Consider the following 25,708-nt stretch of genomic DNA (forward strand, 5'->3'; position numbering starts at 1 on the left):
TCACCTGCTTCTGGTGAAATTCCACAGATCAGAGAGCTTAGCAAAGGCGTGGAAGGAGGACTGACACAGTCTCTCCTGGTGCTGAAAGACACCAGCCACAACACCAGCCAAAGCAAAGTGAGTTATGTAAAAATTCTGAATTACAAAAATTCAATTTTCTTTCCATTTTCTAAGCCTGATTCTCTAGCACAGGGTCATGGGGGGAGTTGGGGCCTAATCTAATAAGGAGTGGGGGTGAGGCAGGGCTCAGCTTGGACGGAACGCCAGTCAGAAGCCTATGAGCCAGAAGGATACCTTTGCAAACATGAGGTGAACATACAAACTCCACATAGAGAGCACCCCAGGAATTGATCCCAGGGCCTGATCTCTTTATTCTCTTTATCAGTTCAGTTAACTAATAGCAACCAAATAGGCTAGACAGATAGAATACCCTGCAACTCTCTTATACAGTTATGATGCATTTCAATTCAAAAATAAAATCTTAGCAGCTCTATCCAGTAGGACTCAGTTGAGAACCACTGAGGAATCCCCTTCAGAGTTAACAATAAAGCTAAACTGATCCAATAATTTCTGGATCCAAGCCCTTTGCCAGCAGAGCCCCAGGATTTCACTTTGTTCAATTAAGTTAAGAAAACTGATTGCATACATAGTTTTTTTTTTTCTGGAAGCAGAACAAGCAGGACAAAAATCAGTTTATGAACCAATTAAGGTTTTGGCACTCGGTCAACAGGTTATTCAAACCAGTCGCCAGGACCAAGAGGCTCTCCACTTCTCAGAGCTTTTGGGAACAGAAAAAAAGACGTCCTGCCTGCAGGGGCACAGCTGCAGAGTCAGGTAGAGGAATCTTTCATTTTCTAGGAATGAGTATCTGTCGTGTTCATTTTCACTCACTGGTCTTAGTGCTATTTCCCACTGGAAACAAAATACACACTTAGACATTTTCCTCTTTTTTCATATGCTGATATACAATATACTGTAATCTGCAGTGCAGATCTCTGTGAGTTACAATTATGCCAGTGTGGCTTTCTGGACAAGTAGAAATCAAAGTCTATCATCGCAGAGAGATAATAAAAATCTTCTTTGCAGCTCTTCAGCCCAGGCCTGCACTAGAACAGACGTGAAGGTGACAGCAAGACTTTGCAAAGATGATGCAGCACATGAAAAGAACATGACTCGTGAGTAAGGAAATGTCTTTAGGTTGGAAGGCAAAGATCAAACAGGTCACATGGAAAGTGGCATTGATGCCTCAGAGCTCAGGGGTCCTGGCACCCATCCTACATTGAGTTTATATGTTATTCCCCCATATTTCCTCCCGAAGAGTCGCCGGTCGGGTTGATCGGCTGTTCTGAATTGGTCTTCTCCTTGTGGGTCTGTGATGGGCTGGTGTCCCATCCAGAGAAGAGGAAGTCCTGGGCTCTCAGCTAGGCTTCCTGGCTGGACTCCAGCTGGGGTGTACTGATGACAGACAGGGAAGTGGGTTTGTGAGAAACTGAAGCTGTCTGAAGCTGTCCTCAGTTTCACAGTGTGTAAGTCTGGGTTGCCTTTAGAGTAGTTCTGGGGAGCAGCAGCAGTGAGGGGAACTAAGGGAAACTGTGAACCTACTGGTGGATTGAGAGAATGTTTCCTGTTCTCCTCAGAAACCTTAATTCCTTTACAAATCAAACATATTTGAATTCCGAAATTCAGAGGTCAACAGTGTTTGACGAGGGAAAAAAAAGGCTGTGTTAATCTTGAGAATAAAAGACAACATTCCAAAACTTTTCAGAACGGCCCCTCTCAAACCTCAGCCCTTGTGGCAGCTTTTAAAACCCTGTGTTGCCTCATTGTCATTGATGTTGAAGAAATGGTACAAATAATATAGCAGGGACTCTGGACAACACACACTGGTGGATTACTGTTAAAGAAACAGAACCTTTTAAGTGGATTTGTCTGGTGAGAAGCGATAAATGATAGCCAGGTCTGTCCTGCTCATTTTGTTTTATTTTCAAAGGGAGCATGTTGAAAGATGAGTTCCAAATAGGAAACCATCCATCTCCTAACTATTTCATTCAGCTCACAGTCACAGGGGAGCTGGAACCTGTCCCTACGAGCAACGGGCATGAGGCAGGGTACACCCTGGACAGGACGCCAGAACACACAGGCACAAGCATGTACACACTGACACCAGGGCCAATTAGATAGACAAGACTTTATTGATCCCGTAGGGAAATTGATGTGTTGAAATTGATGTGAGACTGTGAGAGGAAACCAGATCAACCTGAGGAAACTCACATGAACAAACTCCACACAGACAGCACCCCAGGTCTGGAACTAAACCCAGGGACCCAGTACAGTAAGACAGCAATGCTCACCACTGCACCACCTTGCCACAGGAACACAGCAAAGCAAATTTGATCGGTAGCCTGTTATAAAAAAAACTCAGATAACATGAATAATTAATTATTACAGGTCCCTAATATTCCACTTGCTGCTCAATTATTGATCACACTAAAATGCCTTGGAAGTCTTTAGCTCACACTCATTAAGATCCAGTTTGTTCAAAAAAATAAAGACAGTACCAAGAACAAAAGCATCAGAATTATTAAATTCTACTTGATTTCAGTTGTGTAAATTTTGGAAGATTTACTTGTTCTTTACCTTCTGCCTGTTAATTATAGTAATGTAGTTTTAACTAATATGAATGTGTAGTAGGATGAAACAATGAAATTTGTACAGCACTGGAAACATAGTCAATCTGGCTCTATTAATACACTTTACAGCATTACAAAACATCATGCATATTACATATGTATTTTCACTTCAAGGGAACGGTTCTGTTCATGGGGTGCCAGTCCATTGCAGGGCAGACAGACACAAACACAGGCACACACACACACACACCAGGGGCATGTTTCCCAGAAGCCTATTAACCTACCAGTATGTCTTTGAACTGTGGGAGGAAAACCACAGCACCCAGAGGAAACCCACGCAAACATGAGAAGCACATACAGAACCCCAAGCAGATAGAATCCCAGGCCTGGAATTGAACTCAGAGCCACAGTGTTGAGAGGCAGTAATGCTCACCACTGCACCACCATGCTGCTCCTGTGTGCTTGTAAATTTACAGCAAGGGCATCATATACTGTATGTTTACATACACCACCAGTGGTTTGATGTTTTGTGCTACTTTCGTGAAAATCTAGGGTGTGATATACACCATAAATACAACATCATATATAGCCTCAGTTTGGGGGCATCTTTGCCACTGCAAGCATACTGCTGCTCAGTGCATGCAAGTCTCAGAGGCCCTGAAGGAATCTTGCACAGACAGATAATCACTTCACAGCTTCTAGGACCCAGCTGCTTAAAGCTGACATCCCCAAGGAGAGAGGAGATCATTCTACAACCCAGCGGAACTTGCTTTAAAACGTGAAAGCAAGAGAAGAAACAATCGGATATCACTCATCCCCTGCCAGTGCCATAGTTACATGTGTAACTATATATATTCCATATATTCGCAGAGACGCTAAGAGTGCCAAGCAGGCAAGAGTAAAAACAAGATGGGTAACTTGGCTCAAGAAAGAGGCTTGTTTGAATTCTTGTCTGAGTAACTCAGAACTGGAAGGTGGTCTTTCCTGGTCTGGAAGGATTCACAGGAGCCCAGTTTCAACACTACATCAGTTTCTGACTTTTTTAAATTCATGTTAATGGTCACACCTTTCCGGCAAATGTCTTCTGAGAACCTACAGTACACTTGAGTTTAGGCTCCCTCAAACACAGTTTTCCAATTTTGTATCTCTAATTTATGTTTGTCCTACCTGTATGTGATATTCCATAATTTTCTAATTAAACATCATATAGTGTAGGTGAAGGTCTAGTTTAGTTCTAAGTATGGTTCTATGACCCTATATGTAATAGGAGTCAGACATATTGGCCAATAATTGTTTGGCTCATTTTTGTCACCTTTTTCAAGTATTAAGCTTCTATTCTGAGTGTTAATCCAGCTACATCAGGGCCATGCCGATCACTAGCATTCTCTAAAGGCACCCTTTGTTATTGTGCTTCAAAATCAGCAGCCTAAAATCCTGTTAGTCTTGGCCATACATTTTCTCTACACTGTATGTCAAATTAAAAATGAAAAAGACAGTTTTCTTGAGGTTAGACAACCACAATACCTTTAATTTCTAGTGTGACATACTGTATAGTACCTTTGCAGCCTTCCAAGAGATTATATGTCAATCTTATCTTATGTTTGCTCTATGAGATTTCACTGAATTGCTTAAATCTTCTGAGCTTCTGAAACATGAAAACAAAAAGAAAAATATTCAGAATGTGGGAAGCACAGTCAGGGTCTTAATCTGGTAACAAGGCATTTCGATTCTTATATGTTAATAAAGTCAGGGATACTCAACCTGAGAAAATATTTGCCTTGTAGGTTTTCCATTGCTTGAGAGCTCTATAGTATTTCTTTGCTAAACTGAATAAATACTTCTGAGTATTAAGAGGTTTGCAGGAACTTACAGATCAAAGGACTTCAACTCTTTGAGCTGACCCACATTATTCACAGGCAGTATGTACCCTTCTTCTCACTCTTCTGTTTGCACCAAGATTCCCAGCTTTTCACCATGTTTGTGAGTGTGCTGATAAACCAGTAGCCTGCACTGCTACTATGCTCAAATAAATTCCTTGGAACCCTCTAAAAAACAACTTGTTGATTAGCTGGTAGCAACCTACACAGGCAGATAGACCAAATGTCCACCTGTCAAAGCAGAAGGGTCCTGTCCATCTGGCAGACACTGCTGACGTCAGGGTCCCCTGGTGACTGAGGCACTCATGTATTAACATACCTGTGAAATTAATGATAGCACAATCCCCATCCAGCATATTTAAAACATGACATAAACTACCTATATTTAAGACACAGCCCTTCTCATGCCACTGTGCCTGCTTTGGAAGGTAACTATCACCTCATGCTTTGTTTTCACACCAAGCAAATCAGATCCAAAATGAAACTGGAAGTGTGTTCTGCACATCCCTGTCCTTGTCCTTGGGAATATCGTCCACAAGGTGTTATTTATTTGAGCGTCAGATCTCACTGCTGAGGAATCACCCATGAAAGACAGCGAAACCCCCTGCCTTCGCCACACTTTCTGATACGAACAAAAGACAGGACAAACTCCAGAACACTGCAAGAAATGTCACAAAACATAATTCTCTGCATGAATCAGTTACCACATATCAGCAGAATGTTCCTCTTTCTCTCCACGTTACAGAAAAAGTTGAAACAGGCGGAAAACAGAATATGGGCTGTTTACTTTGCCCAGGGTCAAAGGTTGTGATGTTCAGTAAGGCCCACAGAACATGTTACCCCTGTGCCCCCCAATCACAGCGAGCAGTTTCACTCCACTGAGGAAAGAAAGAACACAATCTAGTGAAAACAAAGATTCAGCTATCTGCTTTATGGGAGCAGCACGGACTGGAATGCATAATGTAGTTTAATTTGCCCCTTTTGAGGGCACCTATTCTCACCCCTTCTCATTCAATTAAAGCCATCCACTGGAAAACATGACTGCTCCGCAACTTAGGTCGTTGTGCACGAAAATGGCAAAGAAACGCAAAAATGCAGCACGTGACATCTTTCTTCCTTTGAACTTTTAAGTGGAACTTTTAAGAGCTTTTGTGAGCTGGAGAACTAAGAGCAAGGAGTTTTGAAGAGACCAATTTCAGTTTTGAAAAAGAGACAAATGTTTGCTCACTGTTACAAGGTTGGGAGCCCTTCCATTTGAGACTTTTTTTTTCCCATTTGAGGATCCAAGTATTCTTAAGTCATGAATAAACAAATCTAACTAACCTCTTCCCAATCAACAGTACAACATGAACTACAGGACAGAAGTGGAAGCTAAGAGGAATACACAAAGAGCTGCAGGTGTCTGGAACAAATTATCCAGCTGGATAAAATCCTTGAACCAATCAACTGACAACAACCAAATGATCTCCTCTTGTCTGTAATCTTTATTATTTACTTTTATTAAATCATTGGTGGTATTCCTACCTGTAGACTGTCAGACAACACCATTTATAAGGACCTACTTATTAACAGGAATATTGTGTTAGAGTTTTTTTTTGGTGTTCTTTGGACTCCTTTAACCATATTTATCACTCTTTTGAATCATTTTCTCTTTAATCATCAATTTAATCTTCTGCGGGCTCTGTTGGAAGAGCCAACTAATACCTAAATGAGCTTCTGAAAAATAAAAATTGAAACAGATATATTTGATGGGAGACATGCTGGGCCACAGATTGTGTCTGGTCAGAGTTATGCCACTGGAATCCTAATCTGTTCATAAAGCCAGGAATACACATTTCTAAGGCTTCAGCTGGCAACTGTTTTTCTATGGTAATTTATAGTGTCTTATTTCAGTACACTTCTCCACTAGATCTTATGGGATCATGTCAGGTGTATTTTAATTTCTTTTCATGTCTTAAATGTTGTGCAACAATAGTGTTTTCCATTCTGTAATGTTATCCATCCCTCCAGGCATTTTCTAAACGACTGTATCCGGTACAGGATCTCAGGCTGGAAAATAACTCCATGGACAGGGCACTCATCCATCCCAGGGCACATGTAGACAAAAACACACACTCTCTCACACCAGGGCCAATCTCCCAGAAGCTGATTAACCTACCAACATGTCTTTGAAGTTTGGGAGAAAGCAGAGCACCCACATGAACACAGAGACAACACTCAAGCTCCACGTTGATAGCACCCCAGGTGTTGAACCACGGATCCAGCACTGTGAGAGGAATACTAACTAGTGCACCACTGTGCAATATAACAATCTGTCCTGCAATATAACAGAACCACTAACAATACTGTAGATTCAGAAGATGAGTGCTGGGGATGCCTGTCTGTTACACAACACTCTGAATTCCAAAGGGGAAACATATTCAGGAGCCTGAGTAGCTCTAACATGCCAGAGACTGACAGACACCAACAGACAGAGAAATTATCAGCATCTCCCTGCTTTGAGCTAAAAGTCTTCTTTTACTTATACTGTACTACCTGTTTGTGGATACGCTGCTATAAGCAATGCCCAAGGGAAAAATAACATGACAGTCATGTATAAACATACCCATGAAATAAATAATAGCAAAACATATCTTTAAGACACACCCCAATTCTGTGTTGAACCTTTTCACATTACTGAGCCTGTTTTGCCAGTTAACTAAAAGCTCATGCTTTTGTTTTCACACCAAACAAATCAAATTTTAATTTAAGATGGAATTTTATTCTGCACATTGTTTTGATTCTTTAGGGTTGTGTGCCTTTGAGCACTACCCTGCCTTATACTCTATATTAAGCTTATCTAACTGTAATGATAATCATCTATTAAAGACACCGTATGCACTTGTCGCCACTTATTAAGTCAAAGTCTCTCCTGTTTTTAAACAAAACTTTTCTATGGAGTTGGCATGAATCCTGTTATTTCTCAACTTGTATTTTTCCACTTTCTGCTTTTGTCAAGTTTGTAAGATACCGCTTTAGCTGGAAAAGACAAAATGGTGCATGTACAACAGCACAATAAGAACTACCAACAAATAATCCCATGAAAAGCACTTTATGATCCATCCATCCGTCTTCTAAACCACATTACCCAGTACAGAGTCTCAGGGAGAGCAAGAGCCTAACCTGGCCAGCAGCAGGCACAAGGAGGGAGACATCCTGGACAGGACGCCAGTCCATCTCCACACACTCAACCTCGGGCCAATTACTGTTTACAGAAGCCAGTTAGCCTACCAGCGAGTCTCTGGCTGTGGGAGGAAACCAGAGCACGCTGAGGAAACCCACAGGAACACTGGAGTAACATACAAGCTCCACACAGACAGCACCACTGCCATGCCACCCACTCATCCAATATCCTCAAGTAAATAATAGATATTATAGACTCAAAGATTTCTCTGAGGTCAGATGATATGTACTGTAAAATGTTTTCAAATACCTTCTTTAAACCTTCTAAGGACAGCCAATGGCCAAGCGATTCCTTCACCCAATTTGTGAATATCTACACATAATATCCTGAGCCATTAGCCACTGATTACAACACGCAGAAAAACAACTTCTCAAGCAATTAGCAAGGCAATGGTCTTTTAAAATTAAGTCTAATTAGGGCAGTGCATAAAACTTTCCTTGATAATGCAAATCAGAGCTCAATTAAATCATTTATTTGTCAAGAGGTTGGCTCTAGGGCTGGAGTTGATAATGCAACAATTGTGTACACAAAAGAAGTAAAAGGGATTTAAGAGGATTCAAGAAAAACATCCCCTTACCACGACTGTACAATATAGTGGCCAGAAACCAAAGAATGGTTATAACGAATACATTCTCAAGCCTCTTTTCTCCAGCGTACGCCTTCAGTGCTATGGAGGTCTCTGTTGCACTGAGGCTCAGAGGTTAGAACAAACTAGAGTGGTACAAAGGAGAGATGGCTTCTGTAGAATTTACAATATTGAATGCTCTCAAACAGCCACAAAGTTTAAGATTGCTTTGCTCTTTCCATGAGATTTGCCTTTTGCATTTTAGACGTTTTCTACATTTAAAAAAAAAAAAAGGCATGCACACATGACGCAGGTGCAGAAGTGCTCACTCAGAGTTCAGGCCCACACAGACAGGGGATTCGCTGTGAGGAAGTGAATACAAGCACACTGCCAGGCTAAAAGGCCAGGGTTACCTTGGTTTTTCCCAGGCATGTGCAAACTAACAGTGACATCAGCAAAGGATCTGTCTGTCCACCACTCTAACCTACCCGTGTGGAACTGTGGAGCTGTTAAAAGATTAATTCATTTCCAAACACTGTGTGGGTATAAAAATAGAGAATACAAAGAAGTGTTAAAAAAATCAATTGCATAGGTTTCTGTGGGGCTATACTGGACTGCGTTCACAGAGCAGGAGGAGACCTGTACTGATTAGCAGACAATTGCGTTTTACTACATAGTGATTCCTAATTGGCCAAGCCTGTCTATGCAACTAGACTGGCTTGGGTCATTCAGAGCTTCTTGTAACAGGATTAAACTATAAAACAGTTCGTAGTGAGGAATGCTATGTTCTGAAGGGTACTGAAGCTGTTCCTATCACATTTACAAAATAAAAGCTTACGAATAAGAACAGATATTTAGCCACTCTTCAATAACGCAGTGGAAAGTCAATTATACAGAAGTAATTGGGACAAACAGTTGTTTGTAAGCTTCAGTTGTTTGGTTAATTAGAGATCCATTAAAGCCATTCTCTCTCCTTTCCAAGTGTGAAATGAATTCAGGCACCAGACTTTCTTCTGTTTTCTTCCAGTGTATTACAAACTTAGGGTTGGAAATTGCTTCTCTTCTATAAAAGCTTTTTGTGACCTCCAGTATGGCAGAATAATCTAAAGCACATAGAAACAGTAAACTAGCAGGTGTATCAATAGGAATGCACATCTGTAATCTGTGTAAACAATAAACTCTTGAGTATACACCATTAGAAAAAACTCAATCTGCAAAATTGGAATGAACAGACTGATAAATACAGTCTTGTTGGAAATGTGCAGCCCTCATTGAAAATACCTATATTTTTGGGGTATATTCTAAAATCTACTGTTATAAAAAAGTTAAATCAGAATGATCTCAATAAGAGCATACATATGAGAAAACTAGCTATACATTTAGATAGTTGTTAATGTATATACTGTAGATACCGTTATTCAAGCCAGAGGTCTATTTTAAACACAGATATCAAATGCTGAGTTGAGACTGTGTATTTTCCATGTGAAATTGGAAATAATAGTCTGTCACAAGGCAGACACTCGCACCTGGGCCTCTGTTCCCAGAAACCAATTAACAGTATGAACATACGAACTCCACACAGACAACATCACAGGTTGAGAACTGGCCCCAGGGCCCCAGCACTGCAAGGCAACAATACAAACTACTCTCCCACCATGCAACCCAACAGCAAACCAATACCACTACTTTACTTTAATGTTTTCCTTCAATATAAGTAGTTTAGCACTATTGAAAGATTTTGCTATATGAGATGGTTCTGTGCCAATTCAGTAAGACATCAACAAAAACAGTGGAACAAGAAAATGAGAGAACATATAAAAAGAATTTAAATAAATGCTGTGTACAGCTATTCCATATGACAGCATAAATGCCACTGCTACATACGCTTTATAAACAACAAATTGTATATCTGATGCCCTTTAAAGATATTTTTAGCATCTGCAGTTTTTCCTTCCTCCAAAATGCTTTACTTTCTTTCAAAGCATTTTCAAAGCAGGTACAAACAATAGGATTGCAGGAACAGTGACAGACATTGAAATCCAGGATATACATCAGTAGACCAAGACTGTTTTTCTTTCCAGCACAGTCACAGTGCGTCTCCAGACAAGACTCTCCCTGTTAGATTCTGCATTCCTGTGTCTGTGAGACGCATCTACTGCATTTTAGGTGTTGTTTTATCTGCATTTGTTTCAACCAGGGTGGAATACATCATATTTTTTTGGAAAAAGTACAAATAAATGTACATAAACATATTACTTTTTTGCATATATGATCATTTGCTCCTATCTCTCTTTCCATGATGTCACCCATTCATCCATTTTCGAACCACTTCTTCCAATTCAGAGTCTCAGAAGAGACAGAACCTATCCCAGCAAGCAACGGGCACAAGGCAGGGCACACCCTGACGGGACACCAGTCTGTCACAGGGCACACAGACACACACACCAGGGCCAATTTTCCCAGAAGCCAATCAACCCACCAGCATGCCCATGGACTGTGGGACGAAACTGGGGAATCCACGTGAACACGGGTAGACCATACAAACTCCACACAGACAGCACCCCAGGTCCCCAGCGCTGCCAGGCAGCAATGCTAACTGCCATGCTGCTCTGCCACCTTCTCAGATAATCTCACAAATCTAATCAGGTTGGGAGACATCTTGTGAACATGCACATCAGCAGGAGCAAAGATCTCATCAGCAGAGGCTCAGAGTTCACTGTTCTAATTAGTACTGTGATACAGGAGGCACCAGTGATTCACCTGTAGATTTAATAAGCATATTGACTGAAGCTCCAGTGCTGGAGTAGGTCTTTAACCACACTCCCCCACAGCCAGCAGCAGCAGAACCTGAAACTAGATAGGACACTTTCTAATCTGTTCTCGGAGTTCTTATTCTTATAGTTTATTTCTTGCCAGAGTATATTTACGTTTGAAGCTACAATCACCGGTAAATAAGATATCTGCGGTCAGGATATAGTTTTTTACCATATACAAGCACTATTAATAATATAATACTTATGTAATGTTATATTATAATTTCAGTGAGGCAATGTCGTGAAATGTTGTTGTTGTTTTTTTTGCAAAAGTCGTTTTTCTTTTCTTTAACTTCTGCGTTGCGTCAGAACGTCAACCACAACAAACGGTTGAAAGAAAACCTTCTGGAGGCGCTTAGGTAACCCTATATTTTCAGATAAGGTACAATTACTGTACTAAACACCTGAAACGGAAAACAAATTCACTGTGAATCATTATACAGGAAACGACTCTTTCCGCCTACAGAGAAACCTATGCGTTTACAGTAGTTGAAACGATCAGAGACGCGAAACCACAAACTCAAATTGAAGACATCGGCTGTTTCTCAACGCTGCAGCGTAAAACAACTCGACGATGGAGAGTTAAGGTTGCCGGGAGCACATGGATTTGAAAACCTGTTTTCACATTCACTCATGGAGATTAATATAAATACTCTCTCGCGCTCACAAGCTTAACTTCGTAATGAATGCAAAGCGCTGAACAAGTTCATGCTGCTCTCCGGTGAGCGCGGATCGCAAGCTTTCGGCGCAGAGGGTTCAAAATTCGTCTGGGCTGCCCGGCTTGGGAAAGACCCCTTGAACTGTTAGGACTCGAGCGTATAACTCTTTACGTGCACTGGAGAGTGTTGAAAATTAATTTTGAAAAGGTTCTTAAATGGAATTACTCCGCAGACAAAATTAACAAAAATACATGTTTTTAGTTTAAGTGCAACGTAATGAATTACTTACACTTACACATATAGCGCTTTTCTGGACACTGTACTCAGAGCGCTTTACAGGTCATGGGGATCCCCTCCACCTCCACCAGTGTGCAGCCCCACCTGGATGATGCGCCAGTACGCTCCCCACACACCAGCTCTCAGTGGGGAGCAGAGTGGTGAAGCCAGTTCAGAGATGGAGATTATTAGGAAGCCATGATTGGTCAAGGTCAGGGGTGAAATTTGTCCAGAACGCCCCTACTCTTTTCGAGAAACACCCTGGGATTTGTAATGACAACAGAGAGTTAGGACCTCGGTTTTACGTCTCATTCGAAGGACGGCGCCTTTTTACAGTGTAGTGTCCCCATCACTATTTGCGGGCATTAAGACCCCACACAGACTGCAGGGTGAGCGCCCTCTGCTGGCCCCACTAACACCTCTTCCAGCAGCAACCTTAGTTTTTCCCAGACGTCTCCCATCTGGGTATAAACCAGGCTCACACTGCTGAGCTTCAGAGGGCTGCCGGTCTTGAGTTGCAGGGCGATATGGCTGATGGAGTTTATTTTGTTACTGTTTTAGTAACAGATATAATAACGCGGGTATGTACCTTGTGATAGGCTGATATGCCGTATCTAAAATCTAATTCAAGGTGAGCCTGCTGAACACTTCAGGAACATTGATTAGATGTCTCCGAGACCCTCGGTGGCAGCGCGGGCTGAAACTGATGAACGGATGATGCGAAACAACAGACTGACCAGCATTACAATCTTACTGCGGATCGTTCTTGTGCACCATTACAGCAGCCTTTGAGGGGATGAATAATGCTCAATTTACCCATTAAAGTCTCAGATTTAAAAGCGCGTCCCGTCTTGTTTATCGCAGTAGGCCGCTCCGGACCACCTCATACGCGTACAGCGGGGCGTGGAAAATGAAAGCTTATCGTTAACCTCGTAATTAAAAAGCAAGCATTAAAAAATCATTTCAAGGTAACTACTCCCCCCTGTATAATTCACAATAACAGGTCATGGTTTATTAGGAATACGGGATGAGAAAAAATCAGTTTGAACAGTGTAATAGTCGGGCAATACTTAAATTACAACAAAGGGTTTGCAGCGTTGAGCTGTAACTGCAGTGGGGCAGTGATTAAAATGCATAGGCGACACTCAAAAAACTCATGAGCTCTGCTCTTTTTCTGGTAATAATGGTGAGTAAGTAAAGATCAAAGCCCAGACGCATTGGCTTTAAGCGTAATAAAATGCCGGTAACAGTATAACATAAGATCCAAAAATATGGCAATGAAAGAAATCGAAATAGGCCGACGGACCTCTGAAATGACAAAGTTGCAGCTTACTACACAGAATTCAAATCGGAAAAGGATTTTCACCTGAAAACACTGTCGAACCAGGGCCCTTCAATGGGGCCTTTCAAAGAAAGAAAATGGTTTAAAATGATGTATTAGTGAAAGAGTGGAGACACTGGGAACGAGTAAGCGAGAAGACTGGGCTGATCCTTGAAAGACGCTGATTATCGAACCGAAGCCGTCGGCGGACAAGTTTCCATCAGCGCCCGGGCCTGGGCTAGCGGTGGCGCGTCTCGGTGACAGCAGCTTTGACGATGGGCTCCGGCTGGATTCATTCGCAACAGGCGTAGGAAACGCCACCCTGGTCTGTCGAACCACTTGCAGCATATAAGATTAATGATCTCATGTTGCTTCGAAAATGTACGAAATGGACAGAAGCTTAGAGGGATGAAGTCGGTCAGGTTGCAGGATCATTTTCTCCACCGTTACACGGTCTCCCTGCGCATAGCTGCATCATGAATCACCGTGACGGCACGAAGGTGCTCCGGTGCTTTTTTGAGTTGTGCTGGTTTAGGCGCTTCCCAGCTTCACCAACAGGGCGGCGCAATAATGCCATTCCGTGCGCGGCTCCACCATTCCCTTCTACTCTCCTACTCTGTAGCTGCTCCTGGCAGCAGCGTCCTTGTGCCTTACAGCAAACAAGGAGCATCACTGCAAAATAGCATTTCCGAGGGAATGCTGTACTGAAAGAGCAGTGACCTAAATGCATCGGGATTCAGGCTCAAGCAAAACGGCTTGATAGTGTCAAATTGCTGACAATTCCGAAGTATCCAAGGTGTGGTATTGTGCATCTTCGTAACAGCATGCACACACACCCAGAGACGGTGATATAAGACAAGAGGCTGTGCGAACTGTTGGTACAGAAGACGGTATATCTGTACAGCCACTTAAGCATCTCCTGAAACAAACAGCAGAGAATCTCCCGGTTAAAGTGACTGACAGGGAGAGAAACGGAGAAATAGACAGTGAAATGAAATCAATCCAACCTTCAGCGCTTGAGTTCTGCCGTCTCCCTCCCAGCCTAGAACAAAACGCCTCTGACACATTGTGATTTATTTTCCGACGTTAGCAAGTGAAGGAACTATTAGCCGCGTGTCTGTAAGAGGCCTGTTTCTCTGTGTATTTCCGCCACCAGCTGGGAGCTCGGGGTGTTTCGGAACTGAACTAGTTTCAGCACCACTTAATAAGTGAAAATATCTCCAGTGCTTTGCTGACGTGTGTGGGATATGACATTTGGCTGGAGGGGGAAAGCGGAGGAACAGAACTGTCTTGTGTTTCTTATTTGAGTGTGTTCTCATGGGGCCCTGGCATCATTCACAGCCCGTGTGGAGTTACCTCTCCTTTCTCCTCCTGCTCTGGGAGCAAAGGTGGCACATCGACTGATCTCTGTGCATCGCATTAAGGGAGTAGCGGTAAATTACATGATCAAAACCTCTCATTTGTGGCTAGAAAGCAGGAGGAATTAAAGAGTCAGAGACGAGAGCTTTCAGAACTAACTTGTAGGTTTTTCCACATTTTGTAGGGTCTCCCTTTATATCTGTCAAAAGTCGCAAAATTGCATTTTGTCTCACGTCATCTTTCACTCGCAAAGAATTATGCGTATAGGCGTTTTTTCTACAATTTAAGTGGATATATTGCGATTGTCTCTTTGTATGATTAATATCATGCACAGGACAGGGGATGCCGGTCGTGTTGGCTTCACTTTGACACCATAGGATTTTGTTAAAAAGCGTCAATATCGCACGTTCATCTGTTTTTGTCTGGGCTTTAGTGACGCATAAGGACGATGCTGCCGGGACAGCCAGTCAGCAGGAGGGACAGACTGATGCAGGAGAAACGTGGACTTGACCTGAACGGTCCGCCTGCGCTTTCAATAAGCCGCGATGCTGAATGTCTATGCTGGGCTCGCAAACTCAATTCCTGGAGTAGACCAGGGGCTACCGGCTTGTGTTTCACCTCATCCGTCAAGTTAAAATGACGGTGTCATTATTTAATACACTTTCTGATAGCCATGTGCTTTCTAAGCAAGCTCCGAGGTGTTTCGTACGTACCTGTACCACCATTGAAGTGAATGTTTTTGAGTAATTAGAAAACGATACATTTTTAAGAAAAATGTATCGTCACATTAAGAAAACATTAATCACATTAAGAAAACAGAATAATTGCTTAATTGGCTACCCATGTTGAAGAACAAAATAGAAAACAGTCGCCCCCCTGCAGAAACCGAGTTTGAATTTCCGTCTTGACTTTCAGCACCTCGGACAGCTCCCCGCCTTTCCGCTGTTCACAGCCAGGCAGCGCCGCTCGGCTCGACGCCTGTCACGCTCGAGGGAAAGTGAGCCATCCATCCATTCAAGGTCGCGGGCAGCGGACGCAGGGCAGGGTACGCTCTGGAGAGGATGACACACACCAGGGGCCAATTAAGACCAGTATGTCTTTGGACTGTGGGAGGAAACCGGAACACCGAGAGGAAACCCACATGAGCACAGGGCGAACGTACAACCATGTCTTTCTTCTTCTCATGCCATCTCCCTTCCCGCTGAACGGATGCCTCACGGATCTGTAATCATTTTTTGAAACTATATTGAAAAACATAGAATAAAGCAGGGTGATTTCTCGTTTTTCTAAATGAGACATGAATTCGTCTAAATGATTGTATCTTGATCCGTTCTAGGGGTTTCATTGCGGCACTGTAGTCAAGCGTCCTACTGTCGTGTCTAAAACAAGCCCTATCCAGGAACAAAATGGCCGTGTGATTTCTCAAAATATTTGTAAAGGTTTGTTGTTTACCTTGACAGCATACTCCTAAATAGCTCTAGGAGAGGCATAATGGCTGTGAAATCATAAGCTATCAATTTGGGAAAAAATAATAAAGTACCAATAAGAGTTTAGTCACCATCCTCTGGAATTAATGATTTCCAAAGTTTACCATTGTAAATATTGACATGATCAGTTTAGAATTCCTGCCTGTGCTGTACTTTTCTAGGGTTTTTATTTTAATGACTCTTAGGGGTCAGGAAAGGTCACGCATTCATTTTCCTGTATTAAATATCTATATACAGTATAAGACATGCATCTTAGGCTTATAGAAGGCATTGCAGGGACCAAAACACAGTACCTAGATGGGGGATAAACAACAGTCTTGGGGGGCTTACAACTAATAGCTCCTTCAGGTCCTTCTATATCTACATCTTCTAAAACTCTATGAAAGTTTGTTCAACTGGTCAAATTTAAGCCGGTGATTTTAGGGATCCGATCAAATTAGGGATCCAAACTGCAACAAAATCTGCTGAGGTAGCACTTGTGATCTAGATATATATTAGTTTTCAATCAAAATAAATAATTTAAGTTAAAAGATTATGCATGCAGTACCTGCTTGCTTTACTCAAGACCTGGGAGGTGTAAAAGATCTGTCTCCTATTCCTGTTTTTATTACATGTATGGATAAGCTTGTGTGTGTTTTATAACTCTATTACATTTTTCATACACACACAAATAAGCCAATTACATCGTGACACATAAAAAAACCTATTCAAAGAAAAGAGCGCGTTTGATGCAGGCAGAAGAGAGCAAGCCAGAGTGAGGGAATCACATTGAAATGAACTCTGATTAATACATGTTGTGGTTCTCACACACTCGTTATACTAAGAAAACGATCGTTTGCAATGTGCTGGAGGTTAAAGGTGATCAATATAGTTCAAAGGAGTGGCCAAATGTGAAATGTTTGAGTGGATCCATGCAATGTAAATTGGATTTTTTAAAACTATATTGTATTTAATCCCCCAAGTCAATGAGGATGGGACAGTGGGTCAAGTTGCCTCTAATTAATCATTTAGCCAATAAGGTGGCAGAAGCACCACACTAAGGCTGCTGACTTGAAAGATGAAATATCACTAGGAATCATACCAAGCAAAGCAGTGACTGGGTGCAGGTCCAAGGAAATCATTAATATCGGAAATAAAGACTCATAAGTTGAGGCCCAGAAAGGATCTGTCCAAACTGTATGGATAAGAGAAGCTTTAGAGTGCTTGCAAGACACAATTTGAATCTATCTTATATAAATACATTTTGAGTTTTGGAAAAATGCAGTCCACTCAAAAGAATTAAAAATATTGGAAGAGTGCAGCCTTAAAAGAAAGGAACCATGCTCCTCATCTGAAAGGGCAATGCTAAGAACCCACCGATTTCTTCATGCATCCAGAGAAGTAGGATGTTTTAGAACTCACTCCTCTGTTGCTCTGTAATAAGGATTCAACTGGAGAATGAACAGGCATTAGTGGAAAGTAGCTAACCTGCAAAACCTCTCGACTGTAAGCGTTGGAAAGTAGAACAGATGTATTGGACAGCTGATCGAAACAAGCCAACCAACTTCCAATCGGTCTCAGCATGGTAATCCCACCACGGGCCAGAGTACCGTCCAGAGTGCACCCCGCAGTGCGACCACTGCTTGCTGGGATAGGCTCCTGCTACCCCACGGCCCCGAACTGGAAGAAAGTGAACAGATGGATGGATTCCAAGGGTGAGATGTTGGATATTCCAAAGGCAAGGTGACAGATCGCGTCACTTTAGTTCGCAACCTTGAATTCAAACTCAGTGTGCCAGAATATTCAATGAATGTTGCAGAACCGGATCAACACTCAACTGAGAACAGGAACAGGGGAGTGGAAGCACACAGAGGATCAGCCCAATGTAAAAACCATCAAGAGACCTTTTTTTCTTCCTCACTGGAAGGACACTCGAGAGCTTGTCAGGCAATATCTGATGACTGACACATAAGCACATCTTCCAGACTTCTCAGCTGTACTGGACAGCCGTAGATGATGGACCTGGGTAACTCCTGTTCTTTTTAAACTTTCCTCCCTTTCAGCTCTGGAAATTAACTGCCTATTTAGCATCATTCTGCCCTGTGACCGCATTATTCTGTAAGGTCCATATTTATTTGTTTCTGTGACCCACATGAAATGCTTTCAACATCTCAGGTGGCCAACAGTGATGTATCACGTCAGGGCTGATGAAAAGGTCACATTACAAAAGTGCAATACCTGTGCAGTGCCAATTACAGTGAAAATATGCACATTGAGCAGTAAACCTTGCGTAGGCAAGTAATCCTTCATTTCAATGGGTAGTAAAACGTGACCAGGGACTGAGGGCTGTGATTTTAATGGGTAGTTAAAGGTGATCAGGGACTCAGGGGCTGTGATTTCAATGGGTAGTTTATTCCAACACTGCAGATCCAGGGATGATAGTGAACAGGCCTGGGAGGTGGGGGACTGGAGAGGAGGAACAGGCAGAGAAAGATGAGGGACTGGAGACAGACTGAGACAGATTATGCTGGTTAAGACCACAGTAGGCAACACTAAGTGATTTGAGGCAGTTATGTAGCTATCAAGATTCAACTGGGGAACCGGAATAATAGTGTATCATGATAGAATTCAGGCAGAGATTAGCACAAAAACAAAGCAATATGAGCAACTTATTACAGACTGACCTACACCTGCTTTAGAAATGCTGTATAACTCTGAAAGCAGCATGATGTGAATTAGACTGCAATCAGTAGAAGCTTTAGAATCCAAGCCATCTCACACAGAATCAGTGTCAATCACAATAATAACAAAAAGCAAGATCTATCTGTGAAAGCAATATCTGGCAATGGGATTAGGTATCTCATAAATGGTGAGTCAGTGACAATGATATTTGGCCCAGCTATTCTAATATTGGTACAGCACCTACACTTGGATCCTATAGGTCAGAAGCATAGACAAATGCACCAGGTTATAACATACAGAACTAGCAAACAGCTGAACTGGGAACATTAAGAGTGTTAGTCTCCACTGCAGTGGGAGTCATTATAAGACCAAATAAGACTCTACTCTGTCTCTTCATAAATGCATGAATGATCAATGGAAGATAAATGAAGGCCTTATCTTTAACCTCAACAGCAGGCCTCTGTAGACATTTGTGGTAGTTGATGGCCTACCTTTAGAACAGATTGACATGACCTTGAAAAAATATGGATTCGCAAGACAAAGTATAAAGACTTCTATCAAAATGGAACCCACATCAAGATTACAAGGCCCTTTCTAATGGCATGCTCATAATAAAATATCTATAAGATAAACCATTAATAAAAATGAACACGCCGGATAGTTCTTAGCGAGGCAGTACAAGAAACTGTGCACAAAGCTTGGTGGTTCTATTTGTATTCTCCCAGCGCAAACCGTGTTGTCCTTGGTTACAAATTCAAATTCAGGGCTGAAGCCTGTTCAGTAGCTTGCATACACATTCTTCTTTTTCCAGCGGTTTTAAATAAGAAGAAGTGTTTGTGTCAAGTGCATGACAGCACCAGCGGTCGGACACACAGGATCTTTAGCCTTCCTACATTGAAACCTTACAGACACTTACCTTGCAGTTTTGGTAGTTTTCTTAACAATACACACTCTTTTAGAACAGGCTTTCATCCAGCTACATATCCACTTCTCAATACCCGGATGCTACAAGAACCCGCTTGGGAACATTTAAAATAGTGCACAAAAGTGATTCTTTTTTTCTTGCTTGCCTCCTACAGTAATTCTCTGCTTTTTATGCTGTTCCTCAGAATGATGCTGTTATTTGCATCTTGACCCTCTTTACCCAGCTGTACAGACAGCCATACTGCTGAAGGATGTTTCCTCCTATATGAATGGGGCAGGTGGTATGGCGGTGCACTGGTCAGCATGGCTGTCTCACAGCGCCGGGGCTCTTGGGTCTAGGCTGGACCTGGGGTGCTGTCTGTGTGGAGTTTGTATGTTCTCCCCATGTTTGTGGGGTTCACCCCGTCTGGGTGTTCCAGTTTCGGCCCGCGGTCCGAGGACATACTGGTAGGTTTAGGGATTCAATTGTCTTTTGTTATATACTGTATGTCTGTGTGAGTATATATACACGCACAGACAGACTTGTGTATGTGTTCAGAACTCAGCTTCAAACATGTCTTGAAGTCTGGAAGTCATGGCAACCCTTTAAAGAGATATCACCTGCTTAACAAGGCACAGCGAAAGTTTGAATGTGATTTTCTTAAGCATAAGTTGATATAATCCACTCTCAAAAGTCCCCGTAACACCGAGAGAAGCTCGTTTTCTTCTGTCGTAGTAAGAATAACTACTTCGAAGATTAGTTCTGATGTTTTCTAGCCTGGGATAAGAGAAAAGGGAAAGGATGAAATAGCCTGTAAACTACTTCTGAGATACACCGTTGGCGGTTATCACATCGAGGATTTTTTTTGGTACAAAATCTATCTCGCGTACAGAGGGTGCATTAATAGCCTTTGCAACATCCATTTCTCGGCTCTGATTGTGAGGAGGTGAGCGGTGGCTGCTGCTATCTCTGGGGACGCCCTGGCCAGGCGAGCTAGAAAATGAATATTTCTCACTTCACTCATCGGATCATCTACCCCTGGGAGCGAGAGCGCCCGTTTTATAAGAGCTATAGGAGAAACTGCGGTTTCTTCCCGTAAGAGGTCGACTAGTTGCGGCCACAAGTTAATCTGTCAAATATCTGACATACTACAGCTATCAGGCTTTTCAAGGTATGCGAAATCATGGAAGGAAAGGCGAAGATTAACCACTCCGGTTCAGACTAAACACATTGAGGAATCTCTCATATAAATCCAGATGAAATGAAAATACTTTCAGAAAAAAAAGGTGTGGGTGCTAAAAATTAAGCAGCACGAAATTGTCGAGGATGTAATAATCAGAGGAACAGTCGAATTTAAGAGAGGCTGTAACCGAGAAGGTATAATTCGTTTATCTTGCTCGCTCAGTTACCGCAACCAGCTCATAGGAAACCAACAACAGACCCGAGTGTTTCCGCGAGGCTGGCTTAGATTAGACAAAATATTTCATTTAATGTATTACGACGCCGTGGAAGTGTTCATATATAATGTTGCAGTTCTGTTGTTTCAGAAGACGTGGTGTGGTTAGTGGGGTATTTGATGCCAGAATACTCGGCACGTCGGGGTAGCGTGCTCCAGACACCCCCGCCTTCTGATCCAGTACACTGTGCGGGCTCTGGGTCCCAGTCCGCTAATCCACGACTTTCGGCGTTTTGAATACTTACAATCAGTCTCAGTGTCCACTGAGACTGGATCTAGTTTTTACACCGTGTATGAGGAAGATATAGAAGTTTCGCATAATAGGCTTACTTTTTTCTTTCGGTTTGGACACGTAGAAGAATGTTTCGGTAATTTCCGCTCGAAGTGTCCACATTACTGAGATCTCAGGCGCGATACAGGCCTACGGGAACAAGAGGGGGGAAAAGCATCCTTAAACTCCAGTCGCAATTCTCCCGAGCCAGAAGAAAACTAAATTTTGATCCGATTTCTGTACAATCTTATTCGTAAACAATACGAATAAAATCAAATCAATACGGACAAATATGGCAAATACAATGCCATTCGGGGTACCAAGCTCGGTTTTTACTAGCTAATTAAGGATCACATCCAGCCTTTTCTTTAAAAAAACCCAGGGTATTATCTCAACAGCTTGGCAGATCAGTGTTTTCCAGAACACCACAACGTCTCAAGTTCAACAGTTTTTCATTTTCAATGTATTTCAGTTAGTTATCATTTGTTATCAGCTTAGTTATCATCTGTATTTGTTTGCTCTTGATGTTCACCTATTTCTTGTAGAAGCCGCTAAATTTGGTCAGTTGGGGTTTCCGGAACTTGCGTGGAAAGCGCTCCATATATTAAAGGTCTCCCTACTTGGCACCAATGATAAAATAGTCAAATACCTCTAAAACTGTTCCACAGCAACCATCCAGGTTAAAGCTACGCTCCTCTTTAGAGGTTGAAATGCCGAGTTTTACCGACAATCGGTGAACAGCTTTGTACATTGCAGTCGCTCAGATGCTCACAAATGTAATAGATCATTAACAGCTGGGGTAAAAGCTGCATTGTTGTCATGTTTGTGCAGAGCTCTGTGGGAGAGTCACCTGTCTGGTCATCACATTGTAATTGCTGGCTCCTGCTGGAACATTGATCATCCACCAGGTCACGCTTCTGACAAATTAAACCGCGTTTTGAAAAGCACTTGGACTGCATACTGTCTTTATTCCTTTCAGGAACGCGCCTAGCGTCGATGGACTCGGCGTACAGTACGTGTTCGTTAAGGCTTGCAGGTTCGGTGTGAGGAACAGGAAATGTGAGAGAAATATGACGCCTGTTTCCCCCTTCTTTAACTGAAGCGTTGTTTTCCTGCCCGCTCCAAAATCTGACGGTTTTCCGTCTGACTCGTGGCCTTTTATGCGCGGTGAAAGTAAAGCATATCTAAGATGTTTTGTTTTCGACTTATGTTGTTGATTAAACCAAACAAAGAGCAGGGAAGTTACCATGTGTGGAAAATCGAAGCCGACGGTGTCTCAGCCCGAGCGCCGGATATGAACGCGCCTGGCACGCGCCGAGGGGAGGAGGCTCGGGACGCCGCTTCTCAAGATTGCAAATTGGATCTCCTGTCACCTAATAAGACGAACAGTAATCAATTTAATACATCCCGCAACTGCGACCCAGCAATTTTCATGCCCGATGCTGGCTGAAAAACAAAATTCTCCTGATACCTTATTCCCTGCCTGCGTACGGACAAGAAATAAGTATGAGGCTGTTGACTGACGCTCAAATAAATACTGTAGCGCTATTAGCAGGCGGCTGTGACAACAGTGACTGCTCTGAATAATCAGACTTGCTTCTGTTGGATTACTCCAGAGGCGCGCACGCTGTCTCGGTAGATGTGCGGTCCAGCTCCGCTCTTAACTGCATACCGGGCCTCACTGACCCGCCAGTCGGGCCGGAGACCGAGCTACTGTTTGTAAGAGCAGCTCAGCGGGATGGTGACCCCACCCTGGAGGCGCGCCTGACGGGACCGCACGCCTCGGCACCTCTGTCCCCACGGCCGTGCGGCCTCAGGGAGGGGGTCCGGGGTCCCGTGTCCGACACGGGAGGGTCCAGCATTTTGAACAGGGTACCGCGCTCGAATTGCTCCAAGATGACCGATTATACACATTGAAGTCGCTGTGAATAAATGAATCGATCAAATAAACTCATTAAAAGTAATAGGTGTATCCCGTCAGCCGCATGTAGTGGTATGCCGCGATGGCGATCTTACAGCTACAGCATTTACTAGTGTACAAGCACCGAGCGATAGCAGACGTACTCAAAGTACTAAAACAAGGCCATGAACGGGGTATCTGCAACAGGAAAGTTTAAAAGAGTAGTTGCAACTTTTTGCCTGACAGCACTTGAACCCTTTTACATGGTCGATCCAAGCTCGGAAAGTACTGTCACAGGGGCAGCGGCGCTCAATGCGATCGTGCTGTAGTGTAATTGTACAGCTACCGGCCGGGCGGTGCGTGACTATAACGGGCTCAAAAAAGCTTTCGTCAGCATGTACTTAAGCAACGGGTAAGTACCATAATGACAATTACATTTTCTAGCTAGGCACTTTCTTCATTTGCAATTAAATGGATCTGTTGTACCACGGGCGGTTTGAATTAGTACCTTGTGGTTCACGTTTTTAATACACGCAGCTCGGATTTTATGGCTATTTGAAACATAAAGACAGACGATATCTTGTCCGAAGAGGACTCTAAATCACAACTTTGAGAGGGCACTATGAAAATCCCAGGCAATCGAAGAAAAGCTCAAGGGAGTGTACAGCGTCCGCTTCGCTGCGCTGCGGAGGCTCAGATTGAGGATGTCGCTAGAGACCTCTACTGGAGAAACGGAGAACTACACATTTTCTAACAGCCCGAATAACATCGTAGACAGAATTATTTCTTTTACATATTATTAATTATTTTTGGATAGTGAAAATGAGCATATTCTAGCAAAAAAAAAACTGCGCTTGTGATTAATATCACATATCCTTAGTGTCAGTCCTCATTTGCTGTATCTTATCAATGTTAATGTTATTAACAAGGTAGTCTGAATTCAATTTTCAATTCAATTTCAAGTTTAGGGACTTGAGAGGAGTAGAACTCAAATACATGCAAACGCAGGGAGAACATACAAACTCCACACAGACAGCACCCCAGGAACTGAACCCAGAGCCCCAGCACAGTGAGGCAGCAATGCAGACCCACCCACCTCCTTCCTAATGTGCTGTGAATCTACACAGGCAGAAGTGATGTTCAGTATTACACAGACATGAACACGACTTGACCTCCTCTTAGAAGTCTTAGAATTGCTCCTGATCAGCTTTGGGAGGAAGCACCTGTGTGGGCATCAGTCTGGACAATATCACAGGGCTGGCCTGTGGTCAGGTTTTGTACTTACTCACTCTTTTGCTCTTGGGAAGCCTCTTCAGGACCTGCCTACTGTATGCAGCACTGTGGTCCAATATGAGAACAGAGCCAAATCAGTGAAACGGTCCATTTCTGACACAGGCACAGTGAACAGGGAACAGATGGTTTCAAGTTAGTCAAGTCAATAGAAGGAGAGTGGGCAGACTTCTAAACTGTAATGGTTTAGAATTTGTAATGGTAAAGAATCCAAATGTGTTCATCCTTCAGAAAAGCGAGTCTAAGCTAAGAAAAACAAATTCTCACTGATTTTCTGGAGACAACAAAAATAAACAAATAGACGCAAGAGAGCAGTCTGCAGTTTCAAAGACAGAAACAGAGTGTACTGAGCTACAGACAGAACTGGAAAAAAGATACCTGATTCCAGAAGAGAGGGAGAAAGGCAGAGAGAGGCAGGGGATTTTGGCAGGTTAAAATACTGCAACAATTCTAGAACATCAAGAGAACTGTATGAGGTAAACTAAAATTTTTAGGGCTAATAGGGGAATAATGATAGATTATGAAAAATAAATAGTAAATGTGCTAAAGAGAGATTTTCACAAAAGAAGATGTCAACAGCTAAGTCATAAAAGAAGCTCCATCAGTGTGGAATAATCTTAACATAAGTGACACGGGGTTTAACAGGAGCTCAAAGCGATTGATACATCAGCAAGGAAATAAGAGGTGTTTTTAACACACTTTTAACTAGTACATTTCAACTGTCACTAAGGATGGGACATGTACCACAGGACAGAAATGAACCAGAGTTATTATTTAGTTTTATTCCATTATTATTAATTATAAATTATAAAAAACTCCAAGTTAAATGCTGGTATAATTATTGAATTAACTGCATCACTGTGAAAGTTCTAAACAGATCCCTGTTATAGACCAGGCTGTCTTGCGTCTGATACCTGAATCCGATTTTAAAATGAATGGCATTTAAGAGCCATCCAGCATGAGTCTGGATAGGCAAGGTCTTGTTTAACTAGCTGATGAGAATTCTTTGAACAAAC

General features: G+C 42.5%; 1 long non-coding RNA gene across 4 annotated transcripts; it reads right to left on the reverse strand.

Moving 5' to 3' along the window:
* Window positions 1–329: 329 nt before the first annotated feature.
* Window positions 330–23,263, reverse strand: LOC148638534 (uncharacterized). 4 transcript variants are annotated; one of them, XR_015930934.1, is made up of 5 exons: window positions 22,749–23,261; window positions 21,562–21,652; window positions 17,678–17,869; window positions 15,642–15,775; window positions 330–1,455 (listed from the first exon to the last, which is right to left on the reverse strand). It is a non-coding gene; the product is annotated as an uncharacterized LOC148638534 (long non-coding RNA). The 4 variants fall into 4 exon arrangements; XR_015930933.1 differs by lacking the exon at window positions 330–1,455 and having other exon boundaries at window positions 13,029–15,775; window positions 22,749–22,875; window positions 22,974–23,262; XR_015930935.1 differs by lacking the exon at window positions 330–1,455 and having other exon boundaries at window positions 13,029–15,827; window positions 22,749–23,263.
* Window positions 23,264–25,708: the final 2,445 nt, after the last annotated feature.

This window comes from Lepisosteus platostomus, chromosome 28 (genome assembly GCF_059453375.1).
Source record: "Lepisosteus platostomus isolate fLepPlt1 chromosome 28, fLepPlt1.hap1, whole genome shotgun sequence".
NCBI lineage: Eukaryota > Metazoa > Chordata > Actinopteri > Semionotiformes > Lepisosteidae > Lepisosteus > Lepisosteus platostomus.